Source organism: Arachis stenosperma, chromosome 4 (genome assembly GCF_014773155.1).
Source record: "Arachis stenosperma cultivar V10309 chromosome 4, arast.V10309.gnm1.PFL2, whole genome shotgun sequence".
Classification (NCBI taxonomy): Eukaryota; Viridiplantae; Streptophyta; class Magnoliopsida; order Fabales; family Fabaceae; genus Arachis; species Arachis stenosperma.
This window is the reverse complement of record NC_080380.1, coordinates 143971745-143986040: the sequence shown is the minus strand read 5'-3', so window position 1 is coordinate 143986040 and position 14296 is coordinate 143971745. Positions and strand designations below refer to the sequence as shown.

Below are 14296 nucleotides of genomic sequence, written 5' to 3'. Positions count from 1 at the left end.
TAGAGGAAACAAAAAATCGCGAAATAAAAGCGCAACGCTCAAGGAACGAGTTAACCTGCGTGCTAAGAAAACCATAACTATTAAACACAAGATAACAGAAGTGGGAATAGAGTGCCAAAGATACAAAATATCAAGCTCCTAACTCAGCCTGCGAAGTCAAGACTGGCCGGAGAATATTTACACATATATACATACATATCCAAAACCCAAAAGTACATATACACAATCCTGCCTCTCCATAAACCTCTAAGAGGATCAAAAAGAATAAGTCATGCGGAGAGAAAACTAAGTACATATATATATACATCATAGCATAACAAAATATCCCAATAACCACTCCGCCTCAAGAGTCCAGACGCCTAACGAGATGCCTCTCGACCTGCATCTGAAAAATAACAACATAGTATGGAATGAGAACCGGAGGTTCTCAGTATGGTAAAGGTGCCACACACATAATATATAAGGTCCTGGGAATGCCAGAGGCAATCCTAGAACACCGACACTCAGATTATAGAGCTTAAAGTATTAAACAGAAGCCATAAAAGGTGGTTTACTAAGGATATTTAAACCTAACTTAACTTAACCTTAAATCTAAATCCCATTCTGCGATTCCTCCTTACCTCCAACTCCATCATGCATTTTCACAGACAAGTAAAGAAACAAAGGCAAGCACAAGAAGGTTACAAGTACTGCAGATAACAAATATACATTTAACATGGCAAGTACATTTAGGCACACCCAGTTAATACACAAGCAAGTAATTCAAGTAATATGTATATGATGCATGCCTGTCCTATGGCTGATGAGGCTCATCTGTCGGTTATCCAGCCAACCCGACAAGTCTGAATTGTACTTAGACTGTCCCCCGACGTGCATCCCCAAGAGTCTATGCATAGTTTTTTCTCAAATAATCAATAATACTCAATGGGGGTAACATTCCCGGGAATTTATATAGTGCCCGGTCACACACTTACGTCGTAGGGTCAATAGAGTATCGAGTTTTCAACCTGGTACACGTGGTGGCAAGCCACGGCACTTAATCCAGGAAATCTCGTATCTCAGATTATTCAAATTCATAAGCCATATAAATAATTCAATTATAATTCATCAACTTCAACATCATTCTCAATCGCATTTCATTCATCATCATACATTAATCATATTCAATCCTTATCCTTCATTATCACACCTCTCATTCCGTCCATCAATAGTTCCAATTCAAAACATAACTCATTCTTTTCTAAATGAATCAAACTTAAAACATGTTCATTTTCTTAATAACTCTAAATCAAACCATATAACCTTTGAATCTAAATCTTTTTAAATAATCATATAAACAAAATCTCTAATTTTCATAAAATTTTGGCAGCATCTCCTCTAAAACTCGGACTTTGCCACCCTTTTCGGGTCCAAACCTGCTTTCTTTTCAATTCAACATACCCTTTCTCATTATCATAACAATCTCCACAAAAAATCTACCTCAGATCAATAATTAAACTCATACAATATTCAAATCCAACAACCAAAATTCAACTAAGAGTCATAGTTCACAAATCCTAGGCTTTTAACACACAATACCTCAAATCAATAATTCACCGAATCATTAATTAATCAACAAGCACCAAACCAACCATGTTCATCAACAATAACATTCAACTATAATTCTCTCCAAATTAACATAACAACATTCACCATCCAAAATTAATAACTAATTATCCAATAAACTTCAACCAATTATATTCATCGACAAATTACTAAACATTAAACATACACCTGCATTCCAACTTATCCTATGGTCATCTAGCCTAAGTTGTCACAGAACATTATATATTAAATGCAAGAAACTTAAACCATACCTTGGCCGATTTCCACGTAACGACCAAAGCAAATTATTTAAAACCAAGGCACCCCTTCAAAATTCAACTAATCAGCTTCCTCCAAGTTCCAATATTCACAATTTCAAGCTCCAATTATTTATTCACAACCTAATACACATTCATAACACATATATATCCAATTTAATACTCAAAGCTCAAATTCAATGAAATTAAAATAAAATTATCGTATCCTCACCTTACTCAAGCTTCACATAAGCATGAATGAACGTTTTTCTCAAGCTAATTAGATCCTAAAACATCAAAAATCAAAGAAATTTAACATTCCTTTTCAAAACTCGAAAATTAGGGGAAATGAAGGCTGAGTGCAAAATAACAAGTTACCTATGAAATTGTTCCGGTAGAAACGTAGAGCTCAACGCGGTGAACGCATGATCGCAAACGGTGCGGCGATTGGAGCTCGGACGGAGAAGTTACGGCGTACGGAAGTTAACGTGAGGGTTTACGGGAATCTCTCATTCTTCTTTTCCCTGGAAGCTGAAAGCTTCGTTTACGTTGAAATGAGGGGAACGAAGGCTTGGGTTCACTTAAAAGGGGCTGGTCCGGTTGAACCGATAGCCCGGTTTGGATCCGGTTCAACCCGTTCGGTCCAATTTTGGACCGTTTTCTTCGAAATTGGTGTCAAAATTCTCGTTTCAATGAGCTCTATCCTAATTTGATATAATATTCACATTTCTAATCCTCCTTATTAAAAACTAATTTATTGACTAATTATTTACTAATTTAACCGGGGTTTACATCCTACCCACCTAATAAAGAATTTTGTCCTCAAAATTCAAATCTAGTTACCTGAAAAGAGATGTGGATAGTCCTTTCGCATATCTGATTCGAGTTCCCAGGTATGTTCCTCGATACCAACTCGACTCCAAGCTACTTTTACCAATGATGCTTCCCTTCCTCGTAATCGTTTAACACTAGTGTCATCAATCCTCACCGGAATTATTGGGAGTGTTAGATCTTCTCTCACTTGGATTGGTTCTGGTTCTAGAACATGACTTGCATCAGGGGTATACTTCTTAAGCTGAGACACATGAAACACGTCGTGCAAATTCGAAAGATATGGCGGTAAGGCAATTCTATAAGCCACTGGCCCAATCCTCTTCAGAATCTCAAACGGTCCAATATAACGGGGATTCAGTTTCTTAGTTTTAATAGCTCTTCCCACGCCAGTGGTTGGTGTAACTTTCAGAAAGACATGTTCTCCTTCTTCGAATTCCAAAGGCTTTCGCCTCTGATCATCATAACTCTTCTGGCGGCTTTGGGCTATAAGCATTCGACTACGAATCTTCTTTATCTGCTCAGTCGTTTCAGCTATCATTTCAGGCCCTAATAAACTTCTTTCTTCAGTTTCATACTAACATAGTGGAGACTGAGATTTTCTGCCATACAGAGCCTCATATGGAGCCATTCCAATGCTCGCATGATAGCTATTATTATAAGCAAATTCTATTAATGGCATATACCGATCCCAGCTCGCTGGCTGGTCCAAAACACAAGCCCTTAGCATATCCTCCAAGATCTGAATAGTTCTCTCTGACTGACCATCTGTCTGAGGGTGATACGTAGTACTCAAACTTAACTGAATTCCAAATGCACGCTGAAAAGCTCCCCAGAACCTTGATGTAAAACGGGGATCTCTATCAGATATAATAGTAGAAGGCACGCCATGCAATCTGACAATCTCTTTAATATACATTTGGGCTAATTCTTCCATTGTACAACTTATTCGGATAGGAAGAAAGTGAGCCGATTTTGTCAGTCGATCCACAACCACCTAAATAGCATCACAACCAGATCGGGTTCTAGGCAAACCTATCACAAAATCCATTGCGATACTCTCCCATTTCCATTGTGGAATCTCCAAAGGCTGAAGGGTCCCTGATGGTCTCTGATGCTCAATCTTAACCTTCTGACACGTTAAACATTTAGATACATGTAATACCACATCATTCTTCATCCCTGGCCATCAGAACATCGCTTTCAGATCCTGATACATTTTGGTACTCCCTGGATGAATTGAGAATCCATTCTTATGGGCTTCCTTCAAGATACTTTGTCGCAGGTCTCCAACATTAGGCACAATAATCCGGTTCTTGAACTTCCATAAACCATCCTGACCTTCTGACACTCTCCACTGCTTCTCCTGTTCAACTGCTGGTAATACCTTACGTAATGCTTCACTATCTCGATGAGCCTTCAAAAGTTCTGATTTAAAATCACTTGAAATCTGCAACTGACTCAAACATAGAATTCCAAATTCTTCTCTAACTCCCAAATTCAAACCTTGAAATGCTTTCAGCAACTCTTCCTCCCGTAGCATCATCCAAGCTGCATATAAAGACTTCCGACTCAAAGCGTCCACCACAACGTTTGCTTTTCCTGGATGATAATTCAATTCAAAATCTTAATCTTTCAGAAGCTCTATCCATCTCCTCTGACGCTTATTCAACTCTTTCTGCTCAAAAAGATACTTCAAACTCTTATGGTCTGAGAAAATATGAAACTTAACGCCATAAAGATAATGCCTCCAAATCTTTTAAAGCAAACACAACAGCAGCAAGTTCCAAATCATGTGTCGGATAGTTCATTTCATGCGGCCTTAATTGCCGTGAGGCTTATGCTACAACATTCTGGTGCTGCATTAGAACACACCCCAAACCTTTCAGAGATGCATCACAATACACTTCAAACGATTCACTTGGTTCAGGTAATACCAATACAGGTGCAGTAGTCAACTTATGCTTCAATGCTGGGAAACTCTCTTCACACTCCGGAGTCCAGATAAAAGGCGTATCCTTCCTAGTCAATTTAGTTAAAGGTAAGGCGAGCAGTGAAAATCCTTTAATGAATCTACGATAATATCCCGCCAAACCTAGGAAACTTCTGATCTCTGTCACTGAAGTTGGTCGCTCCCAATTCATCACTGCTTCCATCTTAGCAGGATCCATAGCTATTCCCTGCTTACTCACCACGTGGCCAAGAAACTTCACCTCACTCTTCCAGAACTCGCATTTAGATAACTTAGCGTACAACTTTCTGTCTCTCAGAATTTGCAGTACAATTCGCAAGTGATCAGCATACTCCTCTTCGGTCTTAGAATAAACAAGAATATCATCAATAAAGACAATATCAAACATGTCCAGATACAGTCGAAAAATCCTGTTAATATAATCCATAAATACCGCCAGGGCATTAGTTAACCCAAAAGACATCACTGTATACTCATAATGACCATAACGCGTCCTGAAAGCAGTTTTTGGAATATCCTCGTCTCTAACTCATATCTGATGATAACCGGATCGCAGGTCAATCTTAGAAAACACACCGGCACCCTGTAACCGATCCATTAGATCATCAATTCTAGGCAACGGATATTTATTCTTCACAGTGATCTTATTCAATTGCCGATAGTCGACACACAGCCGCATACTCCCATCCTTCTTCTTTACCAGTAACACTGGCGCTCCCCACAGAGAAACACTTGGTCGGATAAAATGCTTACCCAAAAGATCTTCCAGCTGAGCCTTCAGTTCAGCCATTTCTAAAGGTGACATTCTATAAGGAGTAATTGAAATCGGATCGGCTCCAGGCACCAACTCAATTGCGAATTCCACTTCCTGGTTAGGTGGAAATTCATTAATTTCATCCAGAAACACATCTAAAAATTCACATACAACCGGAATCTGCTCTAAACTCTGATCATCACCTGATACTCCCGCAGTTAATAACATAATACCCTGACATTCAGTTCCAGAACAGTTTACTATCATAGAATTTAAATAGTAACTATTCACCACAACTGGTGCTTCTGACCCTTCCGGCATAAACTGTACTGACTTCTCAGAACAATCAAGCAAAATATGATTCTTAAATAACCAATCTCCCGACTATCACAGCGCCACCTGCCTGCAGGATACATCGTGTCCCCTATCACCAATACTGAGCCTTACCTTGTAGTTGATAAGTTCCAAATTCAACTCATTGCTCCTTAGGAACCTATTGGGCCTCCAGTGCCCATTCCATAGCTTGAATCCAATTATCTGCGTCAGTGGAATTTGAGGTTCTCCTAAAAGTCGGAGGGTAAACTTTCAGAAATATAGCAAGTGTCATAGAATTGTCCTCATCATTATTGTTCCCATGATTACTCTGATTTATCTGGTTACCCAACACCTCAGCTGTTGCCTGCATAGCTGCAGCCATATTTCCCAAGGCAGCCATAAAGTCTACTACATCATTCCCTGCCAAACCAGGAATAACGGTGCCTATCCTACCTCTACCTCACCTGCGACCGCGTCCGCGAGTCGACATCTGGTCCTTATACACACTAAACAAGTGATATTAAGTTGATCAGTCTCAATATCGCAAGTCTAATGCTTTAAGTTCCAAATACATGCTCACAAACGTTTATGCCATATATATCAGTCAGATATCCTAATAGCACATAAACACATATACAGAGAATGCACAGAAGTACAATCAGTCCGTCTTTCAGGCTCTATAGGAACGAACTGCTCTGATACCATAACGTAACACCCTACCACACTAAGTTTTACGCTTAAGTCGTAAAACAGAGGTGGTGTGGTATTACGACCTCTGAATAAAATAAGTACATATAATAGCAGAAGAATTATAATATGCTAGGAGCCTTGAAGAATAGAGGAAACAAAAAATCGTGAAATAAAAGCGCAACGCTCAAGGAACGAGTTAACCTGCGTGCTAAGAAAACCATAACTATTAAACACAAGATAACAAAAGTGGGAATAGAGTGCCAAAGATACAAAATATCAAGCTCCTAACTCAGCCTGCGAAGTCAAGACTGGCCGGAGAATATTTACACATATATACATACATATCCAAAACCCAAAAGTACATATACACAATCCTGCCTCTCCATAAACCTCTAAGAGGATCAAAAAGAATAAGTCATGCGGAGAGAAAACTAAGTACATATATATACATCATAGCATAACAAAATATCCCAGTAACCACTCCGCCTCAAGAGTCCAGACGCCTAACGAGATGCCTCTCGACCTGCATCTGAAAAACAACAACATAGTATGGAATGAGAACCGGAGGTTCTCAGTATGGTAAAGGTGCCACACACATAATATATAAGGTCCTGGGAATGCCAGAGGCAATCCTAGAACACCGACACTCAGATTATAGAGCTTAAAGTATTAAACAGAAGCCATAAAAGGTGGTTTACTAAGGATATTTAAACCTAACTTAACTTAACCTTAAATCTAAATCCCATTCTGCCATTCCTCCTTACCTCCAACTCCATCATGCATTTTCACAGACAAGTAAACAAACAAAGGCAAGCACAAGAAGGTTACAAGTACTGCAGATAACAAATATACATTTAACATGGCAAGTACATTTAGGCACACCCAGTTAATACACAAGCAAGTAATTCAAGTAATATGTATATGATGCATGCCTGTCCTATGGCTGATGAGGCTCATCTGTCGGTTATCCAGCCAACCCGACAAGTCTGAATTGTACTTAGACTGTCCCCCGACGTGCATCCCCAAGAGTCTATGCATAGTTTTTTCTCAAATAATCAATAATACTCAATGGGGGTAACATTCCCGGGAATTTATATAGTGCCCGGTCACACACTTACGTCGTAGGGTCAATAGAGTATCGAGTTTTCAACCTGGTACACGTGGTGGCAAGCCACGGCATTTAATCCAGGAAATCTCGTATCTCAGATTATTCAAATTCATAAGCCATATAAATAATTCAATTATAATTCATCAACTTCAACATCATTCTCAATCGCATTTCATTCATCATCATACATCAATCATATTCAATCCTTATCCTTCATTATCACACCTCTCATTCCGTCCATCAATAGTTCCAATTCAAAACATAACTCATTCTTTTCTAAATGAATCAAACTTAAAACATGTTCATTTTCTTAATAACTCTAAATCAAACCATATAACCTTTGAATCTAAATCTTTTTAAATAATCATATAAACAAAATCTCTAATTTTCATAAAATTTTGGCAGCATCTCCTCTAAAACTCGGACTTTGCCACCCTTTTCGGGTCCAAACCTGCTTTCTTTTCAATTCAACATACCCTTTCTCATTATCATAACAATCTCCACAAAAAATCTACCTCAGATCAACAATTAAACTCATACAATATTCAAATCCAACAACCAAAATTCAACTAAAAGTCATAGTTCACAAATCCTAGGCTTTTAACACACAATACCTCAAATCAATAATTCACCGAATCATTAATTAATCAACAAGCACCAAACCAACCATGTTCATCAACAATAACATTCAACTATAATTCTCTCCAAATTAACATAACAACATTCACCATCCAAAATTAATAACTAATTATCCAATAAACTTCAACCAATTATATTCATCGACAAATTACTAAACATTAAACATACACCTGCATTCCAACTTATCCTATGGTCATCTAGCCTAAGTTTTCACAGAACATTATATATTAAATGCAAGAAACCTAAACCATACCTTGGCCGATTTCCACGTAACGACCAAAGCAAATTATTTAAAACCAAGGCACCCCTTCAAAATTCAACTAATCAGCTTCCTCCAAGTTCCAATATTCACAATTTCAAGCTCCAATTATTTATTCACAACCTAATACACATTCATAACACATATATATCCAATTTAATACTCAAAGCTCAAATTCAATGAAATTAAAATAAAATTATCGTATCCTCACCTTACCCAAGCTTCACATAAGCATGAATGAACATTTTTCTCAAGCTAATTGGATCCTAAAACATCAAAAATCAAAGAAATTTAACATTCCTTTTCAAAACTCGAAAATTAGGGGAAATGAAGGCTGAGTGCAAAATAACGAGTTACCTATGAAATTGTTCTGGTAGAAACGTAGATCTCAACGCGGTGAACGCGTGACCGCAAACGGTGCGGCGATTGGAGCTTGGACGGAGAAGTTACGGCGTACGGAAGTTAACGTGAGGGTTTACGGGAATCTCTCATTCTTCTTTTCCCTGGAAGCTGAAAGCTTCGTTTACGTTGAAATGAGGGGAACGAAGGCTTGGGTTCACTTAAAAGGGGCTGGTCCGGTTGAACCGACAGTCCGATTCGGGTCCGGTTCAACCGGTTCGGCCCGTTCGATCTAATTTTGGACCGTTTTTTTTTTTTAAATTGGTGTCAAAATTCTCGTTTCAATGAGCTCTATCCTAATTTGATATAATATTCACATTTCTAATCCTCCTTATTAAAAACTAATTTATTGACTAATTATTTACTAATTTAACCGGGGTTTACACTATCCAACAATAAGGTAACTATATATATTTTTCATAATCCAATCTATCAAATTATTAGTTACTAACTCAATACTTATTTTAAGTTCGAAATTCAATTAAAGGTTTCAAATCAAAGTTGTACAACAACTTTTGTACTATTTGATGGCGAAGCAAAAAAATTGTTGGGTATAACTGTTTCAAATCTAATGGCAATCCAGAAAAGTAATGACATTGAAACACCACCTCAATTGAAAAAATTTGTGCAACCTCACTTATATTTGAAGTCAATGTAAATGATTTTAATCTTAAAGAATGTTCTAAACAATACACTCTTACCAAGACATTTGTTTCAACAAAAAACACTAAACCTCAACACTCATTACAACAAATAAAACAGGTAATACTAAAAAAAATTCACTTATTTTAGTTATTTTAGACATCATTTTTATTTCTAATTTAAATTATTCATTGATTATAGGAACTAACTTCGCCAACACTAATATCATTAGATGAAAATCACATACCCATCAAGAGATTAAGGAGAAAGAAAACTATACAAATTCAAGACACATATTCGGAAGAAGAACATACTTACAAAGATGGACCAAACAACACAATAGAAAGTGCATATAACTCAACAATTCATAAAGAATATATCTTCACAAGAACCTACACAGAAAGAAGAAAGTAACAACTCTAACAACAACCAATAAAAAAAAGGAGGACGAGCACCACATAAGAAGACTAAGTTCATCAACTAAAACAAATGCAAAAATCAAATCACCAAATAAAAATATCATTTTGTACATACAGTTCTAATATCTAAATCTTTTGTACTACTACAAATTATTTTAAATAAAATATCTTTTAAATTTAACTTTAGTTTATATATTTAATTTAATTTTACAAAATATAACAATTTTTAATATTTATTATATACTATCGTTAATTTACCGCCTCGCGCAATGCGGGGTCTTATTCTAGTTTGGATAATGAATATTATGAAAGAACATGATATTTCAGGCTCTAAGCCTCTAAGTTACTATGAAAGAACATGATATGCTTGGTATGCTTATGAACACAACACTTGTGGGATTACATATCAGCTCTGCCAAACATATATATATATATATATATATATATATATATATACTAAAAACAATATATAGAAAATCCTATTATGAAAAATTGAGCTTTTTTGAAAATTTTCAAGAAGCATATTATAAACCAAATTATCTAGTTGATTCCTCAAAAATATTTGACATCGGTTTGGTTCCTTACAAGTTTATAATATATCAACTTAGCCCCCCTGAAAAATACGTCACATTACTCTAACTAGAATAAGACCTGCATATTATGCGGACGGTAAATTAATAATAATATATAATAAATATTAAAAATAGTTATGTTTTATAAAATTAAATTAAATATATGTAAATTAAAGTTAAATTTGGAAGATGATTTGTTTAAAATAATTTGTAGTACAAAAGATTTAGATGTTAGAGGTGTACAAAGTGAAATTTTTATTTAATGATTTGATTTTTGTATTTGTTTTAATTGATGGACTTAGTCTTCTTATGTGGCGCTCGTACTCCTTTTTCTTTATTGGTTATTGTTAGAATTATTGCTTTCTTCTTTCTGTTATAGGTTCTTGTGAAGGCATATTATTTATGAATTGTTGAGTTGTATGCACTTTCTATTATGTTATTTATTCCATCTTTGCATGTATATTTTTCTTCTAAAGATGTATCTTGAATTTGTATGATTTTTTTTCTTCTTAATCTCCTGATGTAGTTTTTCAATGGCATCTACAATAAAAAGAACAAAAATGTGTAGATTATTTTTTGAATAAATTATTTTTAATAAGAATAATTAAAATAGTATAAAATAAAATTACCTGTTAGTATTTTTCTTTGACCCACTCTGTCAGATAATGTCTCAAGTTATGCAAATTTAAAATAGTCTTGGAAAATGTTCAAAATTGAATCTTTAATTTCTTTCACAGTCGTGAGTAAAAAGTTTGCTTTTATTGTATCTTTAATTGGCCTATACAAATCATTTGCATCTTCTATTTTTAAAATTTTTTATAGTATAGATTTTTTCTTCTGGTAACAAATGTTTGAATTTGTTCATCATATTTCTCTTCACAATTATATGAAGATGTGTTCCCTCCAACGTTAGTAAATCATAGTTAATAATTAGCTAAAAAGAAACAATGAATAGCAATTAAAAGAAGTATAATTTTAACGATATTAAAATACAATTATATATAAAGTATTATAAAATAATATAAAAAGTATAAAAAGCAAAAATAATTAAAGTAATTTTTTCGTAAATTCAATTTAAAAATATAATAAATATGTTTGTTTTGTATCTTTTCATCTAATATAATTTTTTCTAAGCAAATAGACTCTTCTTCATTTGTGGGTGTTAATGTTTCCTACAGATGAACTACGCAAATTTTGATAAACCAATTGTCTTTTTGTTTGGTGATATTATCCAAAGAATAATGCTCCATTGAGTAAGTTTGAGATGTTGTGTAGTTTGAAAATAAATTTTTTGTGCTAAATTTGATGTCATTTGAAAGAATAGTGATAAGAAACCTATATAAGTAGCTCAAATAGTATGGAATTTGAATATTTGTAACGTAAAATTTATTATGATTATTAATATTATTATTACATTTGTAATATGAATATTTATTATATTTATTGAGTTATTTATAGAAATTAACAAATTAATTATTGGAGTTATAAATTTATTGTATTGTTTATAACGGTGAGATATAATAAATATATGGATATGAATTGAATGTCTTTGTAGGTTAGAAATTTGATTATAAATTTTTGTATATTTTATATTTTTTTGCTGATTTAGAAATAATAGTTGATTTAGCAAAATTTGAGTGGTTAATTCTAATATTTTGCCAAGTAAGCGATGTTGCTGACATGGCATTAGTAGAAAGAAAATGATGTTTTAAAAGTAATATGGGTAAACTTATGTATCTACTTATATATATTAAGATTTAAGAATAGATTATTATTTTTTAAATAAAATATATTTTGGATAATATGGTTCATATGGTCTCATGTGAATTATAGAAATATTGTCTAGTCACTGAATTGCAAAATTCATTTCATTTTTCTAAAAATATTTTTCAAGAATGAATATTCGAACATGAGACTTTCTATTCAAGAATAATGATCTGCAATGGATACCTAGTTCTTGTCGAATTCCTAGATGTTATATCCAACCATATTGATCTATTTTATGCTTTTGTTAAAAGTAATATGTAACTATTCATTTTAGTAATTGTAAATTTATTAAAAGTATTTGTAACTTTTTTATTCAACTTATATTTAAATTTGTTAGGCTTGTTAGGAGACAATTTTTCTGAGTGTGGTCATGATTCATTTTGGACCGTGACACTCATTTTTAAAAGCTGTTTTATTACTCCCATTTATTAAAAAAAGTTTAATTAATAAGTTGTTTATCCAAACACAAAATAATCTATTTATGAGTTGTTTTAAATATAAGTCTTTATATTTTAAGTTCTTTTTTCAAAATAGTTTAATTAAGTTGTTTATCCAAATTGTGCCTAAATTCTTTCATGATGTTAAAAATATTAAAATTAACAAAATATTTCTTCTAAAATATATGCGACCAAAAATCTAATTAGATTTTTAACTATGAATTTCTTCAATTTGCAAAAAAAATATTCAATTAATTCTGATATTTTTATATTAAAAATTATTAAATTATAAAATTAAAAATAGTATAAAAATTCAATTAAAAAAATAAAAATATAAAAATTTAATTATAAATTTAATAAAAAAAAATAAGAACTAACATAATTTAACCTTTATTCTAAAATACTGTTCTTACGATGTATCTTGTGTCACATTTCCCATAAAGTTGGTGGTCATGGCCTATATGTTGCTGGATACGTGATTATTCACCTTTGATTTCTTCATTCTATTCTTTTGATTATTAACAAGTAGTCAAGTATCATTAATTAAACCGAGCAAATCTTTTATTTAGCTCCAATAGCATCAAGAATTCCTTGTTCATTATTACAGCCATGCTTACTTGTATAGTAGTTTATGTTATTAGTATTTATGTCATTATTACAAGTTTTACATCTATTAAAAATAAAGTCTCTATAGAATTTATAGTCTCTATAGAATTTATAATTGTGAAGCATCTCTTGCACCATGAATTTAGTTTTGGAGTTGAAAAAACTAAAAAGTAAAAGGATGAAAATCAAAACACTACTGTTAGCAAAAAGAAGGATACAAATTAAATGAATTATTTAAAAAAAAGGAATAAATAAATAGACCTCAAAGCAATCTGTCAATTATGTCTATCTAATCAAACAGAATAACATAAGTTTTTTGTTGCTTAAGTTATAATTGAAATAAATTTCATACAAAAATTTAATTTAATTTAATTTAATTTCTTTCTAATCACATGTCAACCCTGCTATTTAATGATTTATGGTTGTAAATTAAGTGTAAAAAAATTATAATTTTGTTGGCAATAATATTAAACATGCTACTACTATAACAACAAAATCTTGTCCCACTAGATGGAGTCGGCTATATGGATCAAATGACGTCATTGAGCTCTATCGTATATCATATCTACAAAAAGATTGTTTATATGTAGATCTCGTTTGACCATCTCATAGATGATCTTTCTAGGTCATCCTATGTCTTTCATCACTTATCCATCTTTCATCTCGCTCACCTTCTTAATTGGACGCTTTGTCAGTCTTCTTCTCACATGTCCAAATCACCTGAGACGTAATTCTACCATCTTTTCCACAATAGATGTTACTCCAACTCTCTCTCTTATATCTTCGTTCCTTATTCTATCCAATGCGTATGACCACTTATCCATCTCAACATCTTCATCTCTGTCACACTTAATTTATGTTCATGCTCCCCTTTGGCCACCTAATACTCTGTACTATAAAGCATAACCAGTCTGATAGCAGTGTGATAGAATTTACTTTTAAATTTTAAAGGCACTTTTTCAATTTTTTGTCACATATGAAACCAGACGCACTCCGCCTTTTGACCAACCTGCTTGGATCTTATGATTTACATCATGTTCAATCT

The 14296-nt window shown here is 33.5% G+C and overlaps 2 long non-coding RNA genes across 2 annotated transcripts; both read right to left on the bottom strand.

Annotated features, from left to right (window-relative positions):
- Positions 1–106: 106 nt before the first annotated feature.
- Positions 107–2105, bottom strand: LOC130976905 (uncharacterized). The gene is made up of 3 exons (XR_009084789.1): positions 2074–2105; positions 1857–1985; positions 107–385 (listed from the first exon to the last, which is right to left on the bottom strand). It is a non-coding gene; the product is annotated as an uncharacterized LOC130976905 (long non-coding RNA).
- A 4007-nt stretch (positions 2106–6112) lies between these two features.
- LOC130973789 (uncharacterized) lies at positions 6113–8933 on the bottom strand. Its single transcript, XR_009084297.1, has 4 exons — positions 8767–8933; positions 8621–8675; positions 8404–8532; positions 6113–6932 (listed from the first exon to the last, which is right to left on the bottom strand). It is a non-coding gene; the product is annotated as an uncharacterized LOC130973789 (long non-coding RNA).
- Positions 8934–14296: the final 5363 nt, after the last annotated feature.